This window comes from Callithrix jacchus, chromosome 5 (assembly GCF_049354715.1).
Source record: "Callithrix jacchus isolate 240 chromosome 5, calJac240_pri, whole genome shotgun sequence".
In the NCBI taxonomy this organism is placed as follows: Eukaryota; Metazoa; Chordata; class Mammalia; order Primates; family Cebidae; genus Callithrix; species Callithrix jacchus.
In genome coordinates, this window is record NC_133506.1 from 16143567 (window position 1) to 16168683 (window position 25117).

The 25117-nt window shown below is 44.0% G+C and overlaps 1 pseudogene; it reads right to left on the reverse strand.

Annotated features, from left to right (window-relative positions):
• Window positions 1-18033: 18033 nt before the first annotated feature.
• LOC103787210 (spermatogenesis-associated protein 31E1 pseudogene) lies at window positions 18034-20327 on the reverse strand (annotated as a pseudogene).
• Between the last annotated feature and the right edge of the window lie 4790 nt (window positions 20328-25117).

Sequence of the window (25117 nt, forward strand, 5' to 3'; positions counted from 1 at the left end):
CTTGTCCAACATATTCCTTGGGCAACATCTGCTCAGTAAGAATTCATCTTTTGATCTGTTCCTTCAAGGGTTCTTTACTTCATCTCATTTCCTGGCTTCAGCTGAAATAGTCATTTCCTGTGTTAACATCACATCTTCAGCTTCCTCCACCTCGGCCTGCTTCCTCCATTGCCCTCTTTCTAACACTGGAATCCAAAAGAAGTTCTCAATGTCGCTCTGAAATTTCCTGGTGGAGAACATGATACTTTACAAGGAAAGTAGCCCAGGGAGAGGAAAATACTGCTCAGAAAGCTTTTGTTTCTTGACTGCATCAGTTATTTATTCTGCAAAACAACCATTTTAGTTCATGGCACCCATTTTAGTTCATGATTTTATGAACTGGCAATTAGGCTTGGCTCAGCTGGGTGGTTCTTCTGGTTTCTACTGAATTGGCTCAGAGATCTACAGACTGGTGCTTATCAACTGGCAAGTCATGTCTAAGCGGGGCTAGGTAGTCTAAGATGCTCTCACTCGAATATCTCATGGTTGGCTCACTGTTATCTGGGATGATGAGGGTAAATTAACCATGTGTTTTTTATTCTTCCACAGGATAATCTGGATTTGTACATATGGCAGCTTAAAACAATTCTGAGAGGATAGAAGCATATAAGTGCTCTTGAAGCTGTGTTCAAAACTAGAATGTCACTTCCATTGCATTTTATAGGCCAAAGAAAGTCAAAAGGCCAGCCCAGAATCAAGACTTGGAGAAGTAGATGCCTCGATGGGAGTTGTTGCAATGGGAGGTGATTACAGAGATGAGTGAAGAATTGAGTAGTTTACGTGACTCAGAGAAAGTTTATTGACTAGAGAACAGAAGCTACTGACCTAAATACAGACTTATTTCCAGACCCCATGCATCTCATTCTTTGCCCTTTGAAACTCCAAGAGAAGTTCAAAGAAGTCAGGGGACTTAACACAATTCCATTTGCATGAATTAGCAAAATACGGGTCAGAGATAACTGTGTTTTTCCAAAAGGTGGAGTTTCTCATTAATGATCTCACAGCGCATGGAGAGCTATAGACTACGCCATACAAGACTAAACAAAACCCCTGATATATCCATCACAAAGCCTTGGTATATAAGGACTCTTTCACTATACTCACAAAACATGCTTCATCCAGCACTTTCCCTTACCAACTAAGCCTTTCAGCACTGTAGACCTTTTGATCTGATTTTTGTATTCTTGATCCCTGCCCTTCAGGTTCAGCTATGGAATGTCCAGATGTTTAATCAAACTCAATATATGATGGCTATTATCCAGTCTAAACAGAGAGGCAGATGGAACAAAGACAGATTAAGGAGGCTTGTTGAAATTTGGCTTTTTTTTTTTTGTGCTCCACATTACAATCATGTTTCCAAGATTGATGAATGATATTTTCCACAATCACCTAGACTGAAGGAGGAAGAGAGGAGTATAATCAACCTCTCTAACATCCTCAGCTATTCCAGTGACTGCTTCTCCAACATACGGCTTCAGACAGGCCTGGCCCTTCTGCATGAGGACCAAAACTCTGTACATATAGTCTCCAAAACAGCATCCTTCATCCGTCCTCCATTCATTCTCCCTATACTGACAGTTCTGTGACTGCTTACTTCATTTCCACAGGGTTTGCCTGGCAGGACAAAGAATATATCTGACTGAGACTCCCAGTTCGCTTTTGCTTATGAATGGTGCTACATCTAAGTCTTCTCCAGATATTCTGTCCTGTCATATGAAAGGGAATAATCAGACAATAGATGATATCTCACAGTTACAAGATATCAACCTCTATTACTTATAATTTCTGCAAAGTAACTGTCATCCCACTTCCAAGCAGAATACTCCCTCAATCTATTGGGGGTTTTACCCCTAATCACCTCATCCTATGGGTCTTTCCTAATGCCAGCCTCAATTTCTACCCTTTTTTAAAGATGCTCAGCTAAGCTTTGTTTTTTGTTTTGTTTTGTTATTGCCGTTTGTTTTTTTTGTTTGTTTGTTTGTTTTATTTTGAGACAATCTCACTCTGTCACCTAGGCTGGAGTGCAGTGGCATGATCTCTACTCACTGCAACCTCCATCTCCCAGGTTCAAGCAATTCTCCTGCCTCAGCGTCCCAAACAGCTGGGATTACAAACACTGGTAACCACACCCAGCTAATTTTTGTATGTTTAGTAGAGACAGGGTTTCACCATGTTGACCAGGCTGGGCTCGAACTCCTGACCTCAGATGATCCACTCATCTCAGCCTCCCAAAGTACTGGGATTACAGGCATGAACCACTGCACCTGGCCCAACCTTTGTTTTAAAATGTAGGTATTATGATTCAGATATGGTGAGACCAACAGGTAGGAGACAGTTGCCATTGGAAACATAGTTTATTACTCACAGTTCTCGAAAGGAAGGGGCAGCCATGCGCTGCAGGGCCACACCAGGAGAAGCACCCAGATCCACAAGGAAGCAGAGGGAGCAAGGGGAAAGTGTGGACGAGAGAATTTTTTGTGGTTTCCATGGGAAGAAACAGGCAAGGCAGGGTAAGCAGACTTAGGGTTTTCTAGTTTGCATAATCTCAGGGCTGTCCTGGTATCTGGCCCTGGAATGATGAGGTCAAGGGAATATTGGCCTGAAGTGGAAGAGCTAAAGGAGGTAGTTGGGGGTATGAGCTTTGGACTGGTTGGTTTGCATATGAAAGGCATGCTCCAGTTATTTTTCTGTCTATGGATGGGCTGACCCTAAACGAGACAATCTCTCCCTGGTCAGCAAAGCCAGAGCATGATTAATACAGATTCCAGCCCCTACCAAGAGACCTTTTTCAGAATGAAGGGGCTACTTACTGTTGCTCGTCCCTAATGAGTCTTTGCACATTGGGTACCAACTACTTTTAATTCTTGGGGACCCTTCCTCACAATATGCAGACTCAGATGTAGCTTCCCAGTTCCACCTCCCTCTGTCCTTCCCTTTGGCTTCTCTGTGCTTTGTTTCAAAAGGCCTGCACCTGTATTTCTACAACTGCCTTTGGGCTTCCAGAGCTGCTATACCCATTCACCCTGAAAGCTGTAAGTTCCTAGAGGACTATGCATTCGCCCCTCTCCTCATCCCTGTGATCATAAGCCTAAGACTGACTTATATAAAATACAAAAGTCCAGCTTCTTTCCCTCCAGTGGGGACAAACTCTGAGACATGTGTAGTTTATGCACAAGCTCCCCTGCAGGGTCAGGGCCAGGGTCAGGGTCAGGCTGAGGCTGAGGCTGAGGCCGCACCTGAAATCACAGCTTCCATTGGCTTCTTCTCCTTCCTTTCCATGCCCGCTTTTCCCCACTCCCTTTGTGGTTTTTCCTAGGCACACTTCTTTTGAAAAAATATTGCTACACATAAATTCCTGTCTCAGGATCTGCTTCTAGGAAACCTAAGATAAAGAGGAAACCAGATGAATTTGTCTGAACCATGGTAGACTCTTAGTGCATCTATCACCATCTGCAATACAAGTTATTATGAATCAGCTTTTTATACCATCTGCCCAGGAAAATCAGTTTCCTAGATGAGTCTTGGGGTATTTGACCTCTTGGGGAAACATCCTGCTGAGAGTCACAGGGGTCCATTACCCTATTCCCCCAAACAATACCTTATTTCACCCATCCTGACTCAAAGTAGCCCACTGGTTGGCATTTCAGCAGCCTGCGTGGCCCAGCCTGATAATTTAGTGGACCAATGAGATGCTGTTTTTACACTGCTGATAAAGACATACGAAGACTGGGTAATTCACAAAGAAAAGAGGTATAATTGACTCACAGTTCCATCTGGCTGAGGGGGCCTCACAATCATGGTGGAAAATGAAAGAAGTGCAAAAGGACTTCTTACATGGCCACTGGTGAAGAGAGATGGAGAGGCAAGTGAAAGAGGAAACCCCTTATAAAATGGTCAGATTTTGTGAGTCTTATTTACCACCATGAGAACAGTATGGGGGAAACTGCCCCCATGATTCAATTATTTCCCACTAGGTCACTTCCACAACACATGAGAATTACGGGAGCTAAATTCAAGATGATATTTGGGTGGAGACACAGCCAAAGCATATCAGATACATTTCTTGGGATTCTGAATATGTAAAACAGAGGGACTAAAGCAGTGAACAGCAGGGTAGGCACTGAGTGAACTAATCTCGTATTCTTTTTTTTTTTTTTGAGATGGAGTTTCGCTCTTGTTACCCAGGCTGGAGTGCAATGGTGCAACCTCAGCTCACCGCAACCTCCACTTCCTGGGTTCAGGAAATTCTCCTGCCTCAGTGTCCTGAATAGCTGGGATTACAGGCACGTGTCACCATGCCCAGCTAATTTTTTATATTTTTAGTAGAGATGGGATTTCACCATGTTGACCAGGATGGTCTCGATCTCTTGACCTCGTGATCCACCCCCCTCAGCCTCCCAAAGTGCTGGGATTACAGGCGTGAGCCACTGTGCTCGGCCCTAATCTCATATTTCTTTAATGACTAGACCCAGGGATATCATGATGAGTGTCCAGTAGAGCCCATTTTATTGACTATACATCATGTAAAGTTTTTGCCTCCATCCTTCCTTAGTGCATAACATATAGAAAAAGTGCAATCAAAATTGCCTTTCTGCAGTCCTCTCACAGAATAATCTAGACAATCCTCTGCCCTTTCCTGTTTTCCTGGCTACATTATCTTTTCCTGTGAGAAAGATTTTGAACATTGCTTTGGGGAATATTAACATGTCCGAAGTGCTCTTTGTTTTAAGAAAATGTTAGGGCAGCTTGACAGATGCTGAGAGATGTGAAACTGAGGGAGAAGAATAAAATACAAATTCCAGATACTTAATCATAAAAATAGCATAAACTAGTCTCCACCTTTGGAGAAGAGGGACTGCAGGCTGGGGGCAGAAGATGCTCCCAGCGATGACCACCCCTGCACGGAACTGTCTTCTGTTTCTTTGCTCCTGCAGGGCAGAGAGAAACCCCTGGGAAGAATAGGGCAAGGTGGATGGAGTGCTCTCATTTTGTGTTTTGACCTTTGTTCTTCCCTTTCCCCAGGGTTTGAAAGGTACTTTGTGGGTGGGTGGTAAAATATAAAACCTAAGGTTTTACTTACTTGAAATACTAGATACAAAAATATTTTCCCTAGTGTTCTTGTCCATTTAGGCTGCTATAACAAACGATTATAGATGGGGTGGCTTATAAACAATAGAAATTTATTTCTCACTGCTCTAGAGGTTAGGAAGTTCTGGATCAAGGCACTGGCAGATTTGGTGTCTGGTGAGGGCCCACTTTCTGGTGCATAAACACCATCTTTTCGCTATACCCTTGCATGGCAGAAGGGACAAGGGATTTCTTTGGGGTCTCCTTGATAAGGGTACTAATCCCAATTATAACGTCTATGTCCTCATAACCTAATCACCTCCTAAAGGCTTCACCTCCTAATACCATCAACCTTGGGGGTGGGGGGGGTATCAGGATCTCAACATAGGCATTTGGCAGGGTGTATACATTCAGCCCTTCATACCTACTTACACCCAGTCTGGGTCTAATCAAATAACTTAATATAACAACAGCTGCATTCTCTATGCCATGGCCCCTTAATCCATCCCTGACTTATCTGCAGCTGTGATAGGGACCGTTCCCGATGGCTCCATCATCTCCCCACCTGAAGTACGTGCTTCTCTCTTTTTCACTGCAAAAAGCCTTTTTCCAGAGCCTTGGTAGTATTCTCAGACTACCTGTGATGCAGCCAGGAAGTTGAGGATTTAATGCTGCCAGAAGTGGCCCTCAGTCAACGAAAAACAGAAGTCAGTAGATAAAGACAGGAGTTTCTTCATTGCTTGGGGAACAGATCTGAAGCATGTTCTACACAATATCATAGTCTCCATGGAAGTGAGTGCCAGTTACAGCAGTAACCTGCTCATTGACACACTTTTTATTGGATTTCCTTCTTTTCCTGCTTATTTCCCAACTCCCTCATTAGTGCTTTCCTGGAATCACTTCGAAAATAAACTACTTGCACCCAAGTTCTTTTCTCAGGATCTGCTAATTAACTAAGACACTTGTGGTTAAGTGGAAAAATATGACCCTTTTCTCAAAGTTCACTGACTTTTCCTAAGACAATGCACTTAGTACAAGTTAAAATTAGGATGGAACAAAAATTCTGAGTAGCCCAAGGAAGCCAGTTGATGGCAGAGATGGTAAGAGAAGTCCAAATTGCCACACCCACTTCAAGCCTATATAATGCCTTTTGCCAATTTCAAAAGTATTTTTCTTCCTCAAGATACTTTATTTTCATCTATTGAAACATTTTGTGATATAAGATAAGGAACTTCATTGCCATATGCCAGGAAATTATCATAATAACAATAACAATGTACAATCTCTAAGATGTGAAAGGCTAAAGTCCCCCACTTTTACAACCATGCATGGTGACTCTGCCTTTCCTTTGGTTTCAGTTATAGGCCATGGTTTCTTCCCTTGAACTCTGGTGAGAAACCCCATTGCATTCTCCCTGTCCTTAAACAAAGCTTGAATGGGTCTCTAGCCTTTAAGGCAACATTAGAAGAAGTCCTAAGTCAATTGTTACATGTAAGTCATGACCCTCTGGGCCAGTGGTGTAATGAATTTCTAGCTCTAAAATTTGTTAAGTAGATATTGATGAACTCCAGTTTGAAAACCAGTAGGATAGCTTCGATCAAGGTCAGTGACACAAGCTATTTATGTAGCACACAACTGTTAATGTAAATTAGGTGTTTAAATGTGTATTGCTTTATTTAAAAAAATATTGAGGTGTATTAGTTAGGTTTCTCTGGTGATAATGTTCCATAACAAACAATTCCAAAATTTCAGTATCTTAAGACAACTAATATTTATTTTAATACTACAGCTTGGTTTGGCCATTTTCAGTTGGGCTTGGCTAGGCTAGACTCCAAGTTGTAAGTCAAGTTCAGGTCTGCTCTACATTTTTTATTCTAGGATGTGGCTGAAGGAATAACATGTACCCAAAGGACCTCTTTTCATGACAGACGGTGGAGGATAAAAGGCTAAGTGATGCCACATGCAGTATCTCACACCTGTAATCCTAGCATTTTGGGAAGCCAAGGTGGGCCGATCACTTGAGGTCAGGAGTTCAAGACCAGCCTGGCCAACATGGTGAAACACCCATCTCTACACACATAAGAAAATGAAAATAAAAATTAGCCGAGTGTGGTGGCAGATGCCTGTAGTCTCAGCTCCTTGGGCGACTGAGGCAGGAGAATTGCTTGAACCCAGGAGGTTGAGGTTGCAGTGAGCCAAGATAGAGCCACTGCTCCAGCCTGGGTGACAAAGTGAGACTCTGTCTCAAAAAAAAAAAAAAAAAAAAGAAAAAGGAAAATAAATAAGTAAGTAAATAAATGGCCCAGGCAAGCCAGCAAGCATTTTAAAGTCTCCATATTCATGGGCTTGATTTAGTCATTCCACAAGGTATACCTATTTCAAAACAGCATGTTGTACAACACAGATACATACAATGTCTTATTTGTCAATTAAAAATAAATACATAAAAATTGTATATAAAAAGAAGTCTCTGCTAGGACATTACCCATGTCAGGTCTAATTACATTTCATTGACCAAAGAATGTCCTTGGGCTGAGTCTCATCTGAGAAGACAAGTATCAGTGCTTAGCAAAGTGGCAGGAACTGCACAGTCAAATAGCAAAGAGTGTGCATATGTAATTCTATTCAATGGGGAGTAAAGAATTGGAAATCTACCACAATGTGGAAATTCTTAAACATACCCTAAAGTAGACAGAATGTCATAATAAACTCCAATGTATCCTGTCACACGGCTATAATGCTCACTGCATTATTAATCTTCTTTCACTCCCATATAATTTTGAAGCAAATTCTGGATATTATGAGTGTCTTTGAAGGGAAGAAAATGAATCTGCATTTTTGAAGATGAGAGTTTATTTAGACCTCAAAGAGTTTACCAAACAGTAAAAAAGATTTACTACTAAATCAACTTGATATAAAATAAAAGACAAATACATATTCAACATTAAGAAACAGCCGGCCAGGCACAGTGGCTCACCCCTGTAATCCCAGCACTTTGGGAGGATGAGGCAGGCGGATTACTTGAGGTCAAGAGTTCGAGACCATCCTGGCCAACATAGCGAAATTATCTCTACAAAAAACAAAACAAAACAAAAGACACACACACACACACACACACACACACACACACTAGCTGAGCTTGGTGGTGTGTGTCTATAATCCCAGCTACTTGAGAGGCTGAGGCAGAATAATTACTTGAACCAAGGAGATGGATGTTGCAGTGAGCCATGATCATGCCATTGCACTCCAGCCTGGGCAACAGGGCAAGACTCCATCTCGAGAAAAAATAAACAGTCAATTCCAAGATGCTATACAAGGGTGCTTTACAATGCATATTGATGAGTTTTTTACTTGACTGCCTGGTCTAGCTGAAATAATAAACGCCACCGAAAATTAAGAGTAAATGCCCACTCTTTAGTTCATTAATCTTAGTGACAAAAGAAAAAAAAAAAAAGAATTTGCAGTAACAGAATTTTAAGATGCAAACCAAAGTTACTTTGGACAAGTCTGTGAATTAAATTGCATGGTTTTTGGCCAAAGCCTTGCTTTCTCTAGACACTTTGCTTTCATCTTTGGGAATCTCTTAAAGGACAACCACAAAATAAACTTCAAATGAGTTACAAAGGACAAAATTTTAAAACGTATGAAAATAAGAAAATTTTCAGAGTGTGCTTAATAAAAGGAATCATCAGATCAATATATCACAGTGCCACTTTTAACTCATACTTAAAATAACATCTCAGTTTCTGAATGGCCAATAGAAATCCTTTTATTTTCTCTGGAGACAGAGCTTCACTCTTGTCGCCCAGGCTGGAGGGCAATGGCGTGATCTCGGCTCACGACAACCTTCACCTCCCGGGTTCAAGTGATTCTCCCGCCCGTCTCCTGAGTAGCATGTGCCACCTCACTCAGCTAATTTTGGTATTTTAGTAGAGACAGGATTTCACCATATTGGCTAGGCTGATCTCCGACTCCTTGCCTCAAGTGATCTGCCTGCCTCGGCCTCCCAAAGTGCTGGATTACAGATGTGAGCCAACACACCTGGCCAAAAATTCATTTTTAAAGTCATATGCATGATTTCTCTATTAAGTTGTTAGGACTTTAATAACAAAATGTGTGGCTTCAACAACAGAAACTTGTTTTCTCACAGTTCTGGAGGCCAAAAGTCGAGCCTAGGATGTCTGTGGATTTGGTTTCTTGTGGCCTCTTTCCTTGGCTTGCAGATGGGTTCCTTCTCCTTGTGTCCTCATATGACCTTTTCTCTGTTCTCTTGCATCGCTGCTGTCTCTCTTTTTTCTTAAAAGGACACGAGTCATATTAATTAAGGCCTCACTCTTATGACCTCATTTAACCCAATTACTTCCTTACATTCATATTGGGGGTGCTAGTGTCAACAGGTAAAGTTGATAGGGACACAGTTCAGTCCATAACAATTATATTAGTAAGTATTATTACAACCTCTTACAACTGATACCAATACTTACAATAGTTAATTAGCTAACAACATAGTTAATAGGCCATAATAAATACTCACTATGTGCTGGGATCTGTTCCATGTACTTTGCAAATTTTTACTGCTTTAAACCTTAGAACAATTCTATCATGTTGGTATTTCCAACCAACTTACAGATAAGAAAACTGAGGCTATGAGAAGGTAAAGAAGTCGGCCGGGTGCAATGGATCACACCTGTAATCTCATCACTTGGGGAGGCTGAGGTGAGTGGATCACTTGAGTCCAGGAGTTCAAGACCAGCCTGGGCAACATGGCAAAATGCCATGTCTACCAAAATATACAAAAATTAGCTGGGCATGATGGCATGCACCTGCAGTCCCAGCTACTCAGGAGGCTGAGGCAGGAGGATCTATTGAGCCTAGGAGGCAGAGGTTGCAGTGAGCTGAGACGGTTACACTGTACTCCAGCCTGGGTGACAGAGAGAAACTCCCATATCAAAAAAAAAGAAAAAGAAAAAGAAGAAGTAGAGATAGAGTAACCAGTTAAATTAGAATGCCCAGTTAAATTTAGATTTCAGATCAACAATGAGTAAGTTTTTAGTATGTGTATATTCCAAATGTTGCATATGACATGTCTATGCTAAAAAAGCACAAGTTGTTGAAATTCAAACTTAACTGAGTATTCTGTATTTTTGCTTTCTAAGTCTTGTAACCCTAAGTTAGAGTAAGGTTTTTTTTTTTAATTATAATGGAGCATTGAGTTTTAAATTGCTCAAGAGACTGGAATTTTCAAAAGATACATTAGGAGATTGCTGAGAGGGCAGAAGAGAAGGTAAACACTGAGATTCTCCCTTTCAAATATTGCATCTCTTTTATACATTGAGATTTGCTACAAATATTCACTTCAGAAAAACATTTCTTTGACTTTAAAAAGTAAATGTGCAAAACTACTGTTTTTCAAATAAAATTAAGATAACTTCTAGATGTTTTGTTTTTTGTTTGGGGGTATTTTCCACCCAAATTGTGCCTTTGGCTTTTTCAAATGTAATATTATCTAACTTTTTCTATCCCTAAAGAATCCCCTAAGACTGGCTCATTTTCTTGGAGAACCCTCAAAGAGAGGTTTGCAAATTCTGGCCAGTGGCCTATAGGCTCCCTCCGTTTTTGTAAATAAAACTGCATTGACATTGTCTATTAATTTACACACTGCAGGGCAGAGTTGAATAGTTGTAACAGAGACCTGGTGGCCCAGAATGCCAAAAAATATTTATTATGTTATTTACAAAAAACTTGTCGTTTGTATCTATCTGCTTCTGATTGCTGAAGGAATGGCTTAGAAACAAGTTGCTATGAAGAATTTTTAATTTAAGTTTAGAGAGGAGATTTACTGGGCAGATTGATTTTCTGTGACAACTTTAAATACTATGTCACTTGGATAAACTGTCTCATAAAATAGCCAAGTTATCCAGACAAAGTATTCTTATTGAAGATTCAGTCACATGGGTTGTTGCTGGTAATGACCTTTAATTCTGGAGAGACGAAAAAGACATGAAGCTTTTACTGAAACAAAGTCTATGAATATTTTTCTGCACTGATCACAACTCTTTTCAAAAGTGAATCGTGAAGCAGAAACCTGATCATTTCTTCCCTGTTTCCACATCACTCTCTTGTCAGCTCTCTTAACAAGTTACAATGGTCTGTAACATTAGAATTCCAGGCAAGCCACTTAAGGCCATTGGACTCTTATAATAATCTACAAGGATTTAGGTTGATAATCCCAAAATCAGGCCTGGAAACTTTAATAGAGCTGCTGTGTCTTTGAAGTTATATCTTAGTGACACCTTAGTCTTGCATCGTAGAAAGTTGTCCACAAACACATAATCTGCTTCTTGACCCTGGAGAATCAGTTCATCATTGCCACCTCATTTTGCATTTTAAGCAGTTATTTTCTGTAGCTCCCAGATTCTTCCTGAATCACCAATAGCCATAATTCTTCCAGGGCCATGAAAAGACTCAGGAGAGTAAAACCACTTAGAAAAATGTTCCTCTCTGAAAGTTGAACTCTGCATACTTAATGCTATAAAAAGCACACTATCAACCTAGCTGGTACACATATCAGTAATATTACAATTTCTTGCTTTTTTCTTATTTACACTTTCTTGTGATGTGAATCATGTATGATTTTTAAACATTTAAAGTGTCCAAAAACTTAAAAACATATTTTAAAAGAAAAGTGTTTTGACATAAAGAACCACATGAAAAGACAGGCATACAGTCATATTCATAGAAACATCAAACTTTTCCATGATTATCATGGTTCAGATTTTTTCCCTTGAAGCCAAAGAGCCACATTAATAGTATGTTTCAAAAACATATTTATTGGAGATCGATCCAAGATGGCCGACCACTAACAGCTCAGGATTGTAGCTCCCAGTGAAAGCCCAGAGAACGAGACGACGCCACACTTTTGGATGAATTTTCGTCACTCACCGATCAGCCAATTCCCAGCGGAGGAGCCCCACGGGTCGCCAGCGTGACTCTTGTGGCCGCTGCAGCGGTTTTGCCGGCGTCTCGGTGCAGCAGCTCTTCATGCAGAGCCAACGGGACTGCTTCCCCTACTGACCGGAGTTTGGAGCTCCAGGAAGTCAGAGCCGCTTGTTGCGGACTCAAGAGGGAAGCCAGACCAGAGATTCCCGGGCAGAAGAGCACCATCAGTCTCACCGCTGCTATTTAGGCTGCCACAGTGGGTTGCTCGGATCCCAGCACTGGGAATCAATAAGTCGGACGTCGACTCAGAAAACTAATTAGAAAGGCGGTTCATCTACAATGAAGGGGAAAAAACAGCCTAAGAAGGCCGAGTATACTCAAAATCAGAACCCATCAGCAACGGAACAAGCCCTGATGGAAAAGGACTCATCAGCAACCGAACAAGCCCTGATGGAAAAGGACTCATCAGTAATGGAACAAGCCCTGATGGAAAAGGACTGTGTCCCATTATCTGAAGTAGGCTTTAAAAGGTGGATGATAAGAAACTTCTGGGAGTTAAAGGAACTCATTCTAACCCAATGTAAAGAAACTAAGAACTTGGAAAAAAGGTTAGATGAAATGTTGAAAAGAATAGACAATATAGAGAGGAATACAAATGAACTTATGGAGTTGAAAAATACAACACGAGAACTTAGTGAAATATGTACAAGCTTAAACAGCCGAATGGATCAAGCAGAAGAAAGGGTATCAGAGGTTGAAGATCAACTTAATGAAACAAAACAACAAGACAAGAATAGAGAAAAAAGGATAAAAAGGAATGAGCAAAGTCTCCAAGCAATATGGGACAATGTGAAAAGAACTAATATACGCTTGATTGGTGTACCTGAATGTGACGGAGAGAATGAATTCAAGCTGGAAAATACTCTCCAGGACATTATCCAGGAAAATTTTCCTAATTTAGCAAAGCAGGACACTATTCAACCCCAGGCAATACAGAGAACACCACAAAGATATTCCTCAAGAAGACCAACCCCAAGGCACATAATCGTTAGATTCACCAAGATCGAAACGAAGGAGAAAATATTAAGGGCAGCCAGAGAGAAAGATCAAGTTACCCATAAAGGTAAGCCTATTAGGCTTACAGCAGATCTCTCAACGGAAACCCTACAAGCTAGAAGAGAGTGGGGGCCAATATTCAATATACTTAATCAACAGAACTTTCAGCCCAGAATTTCATATCCTGCCAATTTAAGCTTTACATTTGAAGGAAAAATAAAATTTTTTAGGAACAAGCAAGTACTCAGAGATTTTATTACCACCAGGCCTGCTTTACAAGAACTTCTAAAAGAAGCACTATACACAGAAAGGAACAACCAGTATGACCCTTTCTAAAAATACACCAAAAAGTAAAGAGCATTAACATAAAGAAGAATTTTTATCAACAAAAGGACAAAATAGCCAGTTAATATCAAACGGCAGCAACCCTAAATTTAAATCGACCAAATCTCCCAATCAAAAGATACAGACAAAATCTAACGGTATATCCAAAGATATACATAGACTCAAAATAAAGGGTTGGAAAAAAAATGTACCAACCAAATGGAGAGCAAAAATAAATAAATAAAAAGCAGGAGTTGCAATTTTCACATTTGACAAAATAGATTTCAAAGCTACAAGGATACAAGGATAAAAGGATTAATGTAATAATAAGAGATCTTAACACCCAGATACATAAGACCCATAATGAGATTTAGATTCAACAAGACAGAAAATTGATAACGATATCCAGGACTGGAACTAAGATCCAGAACAAATAAACTCAATAGAGCTCTCCATTTTAAACACACAAAATATACATTATCCACAAAAATCTAATGATATATCTAAAGATATACAAAGACTCAAAAGAAGGGGATGGAAAAAAACTCACCAACCAAATGGAGAGCAAAAATAAATAAATAAAAAGCAGGAGTTGCAATTCTCACACTTAATAAAATAGATTTCAAAGCTACAAGGATGCAAGGGTAAAAGGATTAATGCAACAATAAGAGATCTTAACACCCAGATACATAAGACACATAATGAGATTTGGATTCAACGAGACAACAAATTGATAATGATATCCAGGACTTGAACTCAGAGCCAGAACAAATAAACACAATAGAGGTCTCCATTTTAAACACATAAAATATGCATTAACCACTTTAAACACTCAAAATATTGATCGGCCATTATTGAAACCCATTTTAGGAATGAAGTAATATTCCTTTTTCCCTCTTTTTCTTTTTTTCCCCTTCTTCTTCTCAAAAAAAAAAACATATTTATTATAAATGACAAGACAATCCCTTTATATCGTTTATGTCTATATCATTTCTGATGTTCATTTATGATAATAGAAACATATTTGTCTTCTTCTGTTTTGTGTTGCTATAAAAGAATGTCTGAGGCTGGGTAATTCATAAGGAACGAAACGTTTATTTGCCTCATGGTCCTGCAGGCTATACAAGAACTGTGGCCGTGGCATCTGAATCCAGTGAGAGCCTCAGGGGGCTTACAATCATGGTAGAAAGTGAAGGGGGAGCAAATGTGTCCCAAGGTGAGACAGGGAGCAAGAGAGAGGGAGAAGGATGCCATGCTCTTTTAAACAGCCAGCTCCCACGTGAACTAATGGAGTGAAAACTCACTCATTACCTCTGGGAAAGCACCAAAGCATTCATGAGGGATCTGCCCTCATGACCCAAACACCTCCCACCAGGCCCCACCTCCAACACTGAAGACCAGATTTCATCATGAGATTTGGACAGCACAAATATCCAAATTATATTAACATTAGAAACCACCTCCTTAGGAATGAGACATCCCTTTGGTGCAAACAAGGATCAGTCAGTCATTTTAGAGACGTTTTGAATGTGTAAAAAAAAAATGGTTTCAACAGTTCAGATGGTTAGGGAAGCCAATGTGCACCATCTTATCTGATTGATGTTATTATCCACAGTAACCTCGGCAGTGTCTGGCGTTTGGTGATTCATTTGGGATTGGTGTTGCTCCCAAGATCCCTCTTCACAGTGAGGCAAGTTGATGCATGTCTAGGGCTTAAAGAATAATTTCCCCTAAGGGCCTCAATGAGAGGCCCATGAGTTTTCAGGGAGAAGTTGGTAAGAAGTCACCCTAGGAGATAGGAGGCTAAGTGTTTTTTCAGACAGAACAAGCCTGCACTTTTTCCCTCTAACAGTCATGGCAAGAAAGAATTGCCTTGTGAGAATCAACACTGAAGTTGGAAAAATGATGGCATCCGAACAAACAGACACAGCCCCAGTCAAGAAAATAAACTACACTAAAGATAGAGGAGAAAGACTCAGAGTTGATGCTGCATGTAGTTGTGTGGTTTGTATAGTGTATAGTTGTACTCAGCCAAGAGAGTGGATGTGGCCATGGCTTTAACATGGGCTGCTGTCTTCCTAGAAGGATAATCTTTTCTTAATTTCATGTCTTATTTCAGGGGTTCTCCAACTTCTGAAATCCATCCAGAAACTCCAAGATTTAGAATCCTTTGTTTGGAGAATAGTATTATAACTTTTTGCACCAGGCTTTTTTTGTTTGTTTGTTAATATTAATTGATTTTCTTTTGTTCTTTGTGAAAGAATAATTCATCCATTGATTAAACAAAATGTGAACTAAGTGCCTTCTATGTAGCAAAGGCTGGGAATACATATTGTGGGAGATTCGTTACATCACTGGCCTTAATACTACACCTTCTCCTGTTCCCCCTTGGCTGTGTAACTTTCTAGTGTCCATCTGTTCTCTCTCCGGGCTTGCCCAGTATGAATTACTTCAGCCAATGGGATATTAGCAACCATGACATAACCCAAGGCTTGTAAAGCTGCCTGCTCATTGGGGCTTGTTCTCACGTTGCATCCCTATCCCTGCCTTATAAGCAAGCCCAAACTACCCCAGTAATTCACTCCAGCTGACAGCCAGCCAACAGCCAGACACATGAGCCCAACCAAGATCAGAAGAATTGTCCCACTGAGCATAGTCTAAACTGCTAACATGCAAATGCATGATAAGTGCTACCTGTTTATGACATTGAGGTTATCTTGGTTATTTGTTACCCAGCTTTATTGTGGCAGTAAATAGCTGATACACATAGTGAATATGACAGATAAGGTCTCTGTTCTCCCAGGCTTACATTTTAATGGGGAAACAAGATAATAAGTGAACAAATAAACAGGGAACAAATGAACTAGAAAAAAAATAGCTAGTGGTAAGTGATATCACAGAATTACATCAGAACAGGGGAGGGGAGGTAGAATTAGGGCCTACACAATAGCTTTACTTTTGATGCTGAAGGATGATCTTAATTAGCTTAAGATCTGAAAGAAAAGAAAAAGTCAGCCAGGCAGACCAGTGAGGGTAGCAATCTAGACAAAAAGACTAGCTATGCCAAGGCCCTAAAAAGGGAATGAATTTGGAGAATTCTAGAAACAGAGGAAGTCACTAGGCTTGGAGTGTAGGGAGTGAGGGAAAGAGGATCAGCACAAGATAAGATCAGAGAGGAAGACAGGCCAGATCACACAAGGCTTGTAAGCCAAACAAGGAGATTAGAGCACCCACCAGACATAGCCTTTATGTATCCACCATAGATGTCCTTTGCATTCCCACCAAGGATGGTGTTTGATGTCCTCTGAATCAGGCCTAGGCCAGAGCACAAAGCAGCAATAACAGAGAAGCTGTTGAAAGAAAACAATCCCATTCCTGGTTTCTGTCAAAGAAACAGGAGGGGACACAGAGGGAGATTCCTGGGGTTGGGAGAAAGGGGAGGAGGGGAAGAGGGAGGAGATTCCCCTAGACTGGGCAACAAATGGAGGTCTGAAGGTCTGGCCCTCATGAAGGGGCCAAGGCAAAGCCTTCAGGAGGGACTGGGACTCCTGGTGAAGCTGCAAGGACACCTGGGATACCTTCTCTAGGCACTGCAGCCCTGCCCATGGCAGGTGTAACTTGTCTAGGAATTGCAGGGAGTCTCCATGGTCTCAGTTTCCAAGCACTATGGAAGAAAGCAGCCTCCATCAGCCCTGCTCTCCCTGGGCAGAAGGGCCCTGGGCATAGCCCTCTGGGGAACCGGCTCTTGCCTGCTCAGCTCTTGCTCCTGCCTTCCCTGGGGATGCCCAGGAGAGACCAGCACCAGGACAGACGGGGTGCAGGACCCTGCCCTGTGGGGACTGTCCCTGCTATGTGACCAGATCCTTTGAGGCCCCATGTGTTCCCTGCCAGCACCTGGGCCTTGAGCCATAGATGTGCTGGGTGACCCAGGCCAGTCCTTGCCTTCTGGGTCCCCCCTCCCAGGAGTGACCCTGGCCATTTTTGATTGTAGCGGTCACCAGACTGGAGGACCCTGGTTACAGCAGTGGGCAGCTTGTGGATCCTGCACTTGCGAACTTATGTTCATCTTCCGATTCTCCTCCCACCTCCCACCCTGGGCCTACGGTCCCCTTTGCTGGTTCCTGACCACGGAGTTCCACCAGAGGTGCAGGCAGCAGCCCTGGGTGCCCCTGACACACCAACCCCACACTCATTAGCGGGCTGGGAGGCTCATCCTGGAGGCTGCTCTGGAGAGTGAGCCGAAACACCAGACGCAAACACAGCGATGTTATCAAGCCTGAGTCATGTGCTGGCAGGGCCACGGTCCATCCCAGAACTAGCAGGAAGGGAAGGGTCTGGGGAAGATGTCATCTCTTCCCCATCAGGAGATACGGGAAGGAGCTGTCCCACCTCTGACCCAGGGCCAGTACAGGACACCCCCATATTCCCAGGCTACCACAGGGCAGGGAGGCTGCTGGGATCTATCACTCCTCTAGCCTGAGGGGAGCCCACCACCCCCTCAGTCCATGAGGCCCCTACAGCAGCACAGAAGTCACCTTAGTGAGAACAGGGAATGCAGTCAGCTGGAGCCCAGGCGGGGTCTCCATAGGGTTTACTGTCCTTCAACGGCTCTGGGTCATGGTCCAGTTTGGAAACCAGACATAGTGTGGGGACAGGGAGAAGAGGGGGTCCTCCACATCCCTGTCAGCCTCCTCCAGGCCCAGCCCTTCTGGAAGCCGTGCTCAGAAGGAGTGGACGCTGAGCCCTTTCCTGTACCCTAGCGTGGCACAGACAGAAGCTACCACCTCTGCAGGGAAAGCAGGTGTATTGGGAACCTCTCCGTGGAAGTCATGAACACATGGGGACTGTAATCACCCACGCAGGACAGGTTTGTTCTGTAGGTGTCCAGTTTTGAGTAGAACCCGCTGTCTCCCCCAGGAGAGGTGTGAGAAGCCTGGTCTGGTTCAGGAGGACCTCAGTTCCTGTGGCTGTGGATGGGGCCGCCGGAGGTGCTTGCCATCCAGGGCCTGTGGTGGTGGTGACCAGCTGGGGACACAGGCTTCTTGGGACGTGGGGTCCAATTGCTGTCTCTGCTGCCCCTATTTTTGACATTACAGTCATGATCCTTGGGGGTGGCTTTGGGGCGCATCTCTCTGCTGTGTTCTTGGTGGCAGTAACCCCCGTGGCAGGAGGAATGCACATTCTCCTGGGAATGGAGGTCGCCTTTGTGGCGATTGACCTCTGAGGGACCACATGCCTGCCAAAGCCCCAGTTTGTCCACCAGGATTTGTCCCACAACTCTGATGATGGCCTGGGCCTCATCAGCCATGCTGTTCATGAATAACTTTGCTGGGCCAGACTCGGGGCTCTAGACACCAGCTGCCCCAGGCTTGCCTTTCTGCAGGACGTATTCCTGCCCTGCACCTCTTTTCCTGGGGGGTAGACCCTGTAGAGGGTGGGTGATCTGTCTCCGGAAGTTGCTTTCTGAAGGTGCCTGTCCCTTCTCTGGCTGAGGGTGGACGAGTTTCCTTTCCTGTTTGTCTCCTATTTCCCTGGCATGGGCAGGGTGGCTCCTCCCACTGGCTTCTGAGGTCCTGGGTCTCTTGGTCCCATGTCCCGGCTCCCCTGGTCTGGGCCTCCTGTGGGCCTTGCCCTTGTCTGCAAAGCCCAGCACCTTCGGACTTTTCTGTGGGGCCTTCGCTTTGGGGCTCCCAGGCTCCTGCTGCCCCGGGCCTTTCCCTCCCGGGGGTCACGTGGCCCCTGGGAAGCTGTTGTGTTCTTACTGGGCACACTCTGGGAAGTGGAGAGAGGGTCCTGCGCAGGTGGGCATGTCTGTGGCAGGGAGCATGTCCACGTGGCGGCCAGGAAGGCACAGGCCTGTGATGCCGTCCTGGAGGAGGATGCCAGAGGCACGGCCTGGCAGCTGCTTCTCTGGATCCACCTGCATTATATCACTGACTACCTGCGCTTTCAGGCACAGCTGCTTTGGATTCTCAGCAACACAGACTGTGGACACTGAGGGGTTACTAGTGGTCCTCAGAGCCCCTGATCTCCTCAGATCCACCTGAATGCTTCCCGAGTTTGCCTTCACACTAGCTTCCAAGGTGACTTCCCAAGCGGGAGGCTTCTCCTCCCCCACCTCCAGGGGCTCCAGGGCATACTCAGCACTTGCCCACGGGGACCCTACCTTGAGCTCCTGCAGGGCTCTGCTACTACAGGGATTTCCGAGGGACGGGCTCTCGCTCTCAGGCCATGGCTCATTCCCAGTCATTGCTGGACTCGGACTTGCCTCTAGGATGGTTTCCCCGAATGCTGGGACCATCTCCCTGTGCCAGGTTCTGCCCCCAGGGCTGCAAGTGAGGGGCTGAGACTCCATCCTCCTGTCCAGTGGGAGACGCCTCTGATCTCCCCAAGTGTCAGCTGACTGGGACCCTCTCTGGGCCCTCTGGACTTCCTCCTGCTCAGGTGGTAGGGGAGGGAGAGGGCCACTCACTGTGGGGACTGACTTGCTTGTTGTCCAGCTGTCTCCTGGACCATTCTGGGGAGGTTTTCCCAGGAAAATGGCAACCTCGGCTACAGATTCAACCCGAGACTCACAGGAGGCCAAGGGGGGAAAGGTGGAGTGTGGGAGGGATGGGGGCTGAGCCTCATGTGACCGGACGTTTATGGGCTCCAGGGACCGGAGGTCTGGATCCCACCTGTGCCTCACACGAAACCTTAAAAGATGTGCTTCCAGCATCTGCTGGGTGCAGGGATGGAGGAAGGAAAGCTTCTGGGAGGTGTTCACGTGGGTTTTCCCACCTCTCCTGGGTGCCAACTTCCCAGGATCCTGGCAGGTGTCAGACTTGGGAAAAGCATGTTTGGCCATGAGCCAGGAGTGATGCACAGGCATGGGGATCCAGCCCTCCTTGATCTCCCCCACCTTCCTGCCCAGATGGACTTGCAGCTTATTTTCCGGATGCTTCTTGTCTGGGTCCCCGGGTGCGGAACTTATTGATAGGTTCTTCCAGGGCCTCCTGAAGTCACCTTCTGCCTCCTGCTTGTCTTCCTCCAGAAGCTTCACTGAGGTCCTTCCTGAGCCTCTGGGTGGATCTGCTGGGATCCTCTCCAGCTCTTGCCCTCAATCCCAGCTTGGGTCTGGCTCTTGTTTGGACCTTAAGCACTCCTTCCCAGAGAACCTTCCAGAGCTCTTGAATCCTGTCTTCTGCCCATCCTCGCTGTGCTTTCCTGAAAATTCAGAAGGCTGGGAGGGCAGGCGGGCCCCCTGCGTGTCTTCTGACTGATGCTGGGGCATCCCTGGGAATTACCCCTGGGGCAGCAGTGGGTCTCCAGGTGGCTGGAATTTGCCAGGTGAGCCACAGGACTGCTCCTGGTAGATGGCACTCCTTTCATATAACTAGAATGGTAGAATACATGATCTTTTGTGTCTGGCTTTTTTCATTTAGCATAACGCTCTCAAAGTTCCTCCATAGTGTAGCACATATCCATACTTCACTCCTTTTCATGGCTGAGTAATAATCCATTGTATGGATACACCACATTCTGTTTATCCATTCATCATCTGATGGATATTTGGGTTACTGTTTTGGCTACTACAAGTAATGCTCTTAGGAACATTTATTATATATTTTAGCATAACTATGTGCTTTCATTTATTTTGGGAATATATGAGCAAGAACTATTGGATTTTATAATAGATGTCTAACTATTTGAGGAACTACCAGACTGTTTTCCACAGAGGATACGCCATGTCACTTTCACACCGGCAGTGATTGCTCAATATACTCACCCAGCACTTGTTATTATTCATTGTTTAAAATCACAGCCATGCTAGTGGTTGTGAAGTGGCATCTCACTGTGGATTTGATTTGCATTTCCTGCGAATCAAATGCAGGATGGTAGGCATCCTTTCAGATACTTATTGACCATTTCTATATCTTCTTGGATAAGTATTTAATCAAACCATTTGCCCATATGTAAAGTGGGTTATCTGTCCTTTTATTTTTGAGTTGGATGTGTTCTTTACATGTTGTGTATATTACCTCCCTACAAAATATATAATTTGCAAATCTTTTCTTCCAACCTATGAGAGGATTTTTCACTTTCTTGATAGTGTTCCTTGACAAACTTCCTTTCTATGAAATTTAATATATCTATTTTTTTCTTCAGCTGCTGTTTTTTTGGTGCCCTATATAAGGAACCATTACACCATCCACAGTCACAAAGATTTTCATGTTTGTTTTCTTCTAAGAGCTTCACAATTTCAGCTTTTACTTTTTGGTCTTTGATCCACTTTGAGTGAATTTTTGCATATGACAGGTGGTAGGAGTTCAAATTCATTCTTTTCTAAGTGTTTATTACATAAACAGTGTTGTCAACATCACCTTGAAAGAGACTCTTGTACAAACCGGAGAGGTCCTGGTAGTGCTGCTGCTGCTGCTGGTGGTCTGGGGATGCTGCTTTGAGAGCCACTGACCCTAAGGAATAGAATCATAGTCTTTATGCATTTTGCTCTCTGGAAAGCTGAGTGTCCTCCAAGCTCCCCAGAGCAGAGGCTACTCTGGCAGCAGGGAGTACATTGGTGCTCCCCGGGTTTAGGAGACTAAAAGGGGCTGCGTGAAGATGGCCTCAGCTGTCATTTCTGAGGACCTCCCCTGTGCCCCACACTACACCAGGCCCCTTAATAAACATCAGCTCATGAAATCCTCACAGCATCTTTAGGTGGTTGTATTATCAGCCCCATTTTACGGAGGCAGAAACTGAGTCTCAGTTACGCAGGTTGAGAAATTACGCAGGTTGCCCTCGGCCATGCGGCTAGTTAAGAGCAGGGTCAGCATATGAATCTAGGTGTTTCTTTCTAACCTTGTGCTTTGACCCTCTGCTCTAACTCGCTTCTCCACAGAGAGAGGGGAATCTTGTCCTGGGACCCAGGCCCTGCCTTCCCATTACAAAAGTAATTCCAAAGTGACATCACTGGAGTGTTCAGTGACATTGTTGGAACTGAAGGGCATAAATAGTAGACGAACAACTGGAAGGAGACTGCTGTCTCTGACGACAAGATAGGACTGCATGTTTCATTTTTTCCCCAAGTTATATAAATTTTTTTTGTCTTTTTTTGAGACAGACTCTTGCTATGTCTACCAGGCTACAGTGCAGTAGCACAATCTCAGCCCACTGCAACTTCTGCCTCCCAGGTTCAAGCCTTCTCCTGCCTCAACCTCCTGAGTAGCTGGGATTAGGGCATGAGCCACTCTGTCCTGCCCAAGTTATATAAATTGAATAGAGCTCCAGTTAGCATCTGAATGGCACTAAGGAGATTAAATTTCATATCTTACAATTTCAGTAGAAGAATAAACAAAACATTATAAAGGCTCTATAATCAATACAATTAAGTTAGGAACAGCTAAGAGAGTATAGAAGTAAATTACAATATCTACAGAAATGTAATGGAAAACAAAAGGTATTATTTCAATTTAATGGGGAAAATGTTTATTTAATAAGTGATCTTGACATAATTGGTTATTTGCGTAGAATTAATTTAGAAAGAGAGAGAGAGAGAAGAGAGACAAAAGCAAGCAGAGAGGGTTTGGAGAAAGAAACTGCACCTTTAATTCTGGCCAGCCCACCGGCCCACGCCGCTTAAAGATGGGCTGGGCCCTGCCTGCACAGCTTGGCACCGCAACTCCAGTGTTCTTTCTTTCTTCCTTCCTTCCTTCCTTCCTTCCTTCCTTCCTTCCTTCCTTCCTTCCTTCCTTCCTTCCTTCCTTCCTTCCTCTTTCTTTCTTTCTTTCTTTCTTTCTTTCTTTCTTTCTTTCCTGGAACACGTGCACTCTATTGAACGCCATTGTAGAAAAGTGTGTGAGTCCTGAAAGAGGACTCAGCTGGGGACAGGGCGAGGAATGGAAGCTGGAGTACGTGGGAGACAGGTCACAGGCAGAGCCCCTGGCCGGGATGATTCCTCTGAATCTACTGATAGGCTTGCAGAATCGGTATTGGGATGATGACAAGCAGAATGGTCATGATGAGGCCCAAAATCAGGGCCCAGATGTTCAGGCACTTGGCGGTGGAGGCATAGGCCTGGGCCCCGATCAGGTTGCTGACCATCTTCCTGTCCCTAGACTTCATGGAGTAGGCGAGTGCTATGAGGCCCAGGCAGTGGGAGTTCATGAAGAGGGTGTTGAACAGGGACCAGACGACGTGGTCAGGCACAGAGGTCTCACTGTGGACGCAGATCACCATGGATGTTGGGAGCACAGGATTGTGGGGCACCCCCGGTGCAACCACCTCTTGCTCCTCCTTTGGCATTTCATAGCTGGGGGCACCGTTGGTGTCAGCAGGAGTGAAGAAGGTTTGGACAGTGTGGTTCATGGTGTCCAGGGAAACCCAGCTGTGGTCCGGTTGCTGGGGTGCTTCTCAGTGGGCCCTCCCCTTCCCCGTTAGTTTGGATTTCTCAACTCCACTCCAGTGCTCTTAAAGCAACAGACAGAATTCAAGTGACAGGGTGTAGGATATAACTCACTGCTCCGACATGCTTTCTTGGCTCCTGACTGCCTCCTCCTGGCTGGTTCGCCACTCATTGTTTCCAGGTTTTGGGGTGCAGGGTGCACTTAACTCCCCTGAGAGGATTTTTTCCAGGCTCTTGGTCTCTCACTCACCCAAGAATGGGAGAGGGGACCACGGTTTGGTGCACTCACAAGTAACTATCGAACTCCAAAGAGTTTTTGCAGAAAGTGATTTATTTAGGCAGAGAGAAAAAAAGAAAGATGAGAGAGAGAGAAAGCTTCCACGAGGATTGTGAAAGGGGACCCAAGTCTGGAATCCTGCCGAGGAAAGCAGCTTCCACACTTATCAGAAGGGGACCCCAGAGGGGGACATCCCTGACAGAGAGAAAGGTTCCACAAGGATGGGGGAAGGGGAGCCAAAGATGGTCTCAAAGAAGGTGAGGAAGAAGGGAACTTTTAACCTGGGAAGAATACCCACCTTCTCCAAGCCCCCTGGTCAACGAAAAGAGTTCCTTTAAACTTACGCTGGAGTGATTGACCTTTGGTCCTTTCCTGCGTGTGCGAAAATTTAAACAAAGACCTCTAATCCCCGGATGGAGAAAGAGGGGAGGGGGCAAGGTTATGGTGCTGGGAAGTTTGGCCTTTGAAATTACGCCCCCTTGTGGACCCAGGAAGAGAATACATTCCCTCAGAACAGAGGGCCTTAGGTGAGGTGGACACACTGCCCATAAGGGGTGAGAGCAAGAAGGGACTTTCCAAACCTAAGAACAGGCAGACCTGGCAGAAACTGCTGGAGAGAGAACAATTACTCGGGTTCAAATCTAGAGATTAATTGTGATGTGCTTTGCTTTCTAGAATAATAAAAACAGTGTATGCCAGCAAAAAATAGAACAGGTGATACTAATGGAATGTTGTTACAACAGACATATATGTATGTATGTGTATACACATGTATGCACACATATGCACACATAGATATGTGTATGTGTGTATTTATAACTGAGGTTAAACTGCTAGTTTCCAGGCAGAAAGCAGAAGTTGGGGAATAGAGCAAACAAGTAGGGCCTACTCCTGCTGTTTGTATCCCTCTGCAGACATTTTCTCACCAGTCTCACCTAACAATTCCATTTATATTTTTGGCCACCTATACTAGTTAAGAGATGCTTAGAAATGCAGTCTTTTGTCTTAAATTAACATTTTCATTATTGATA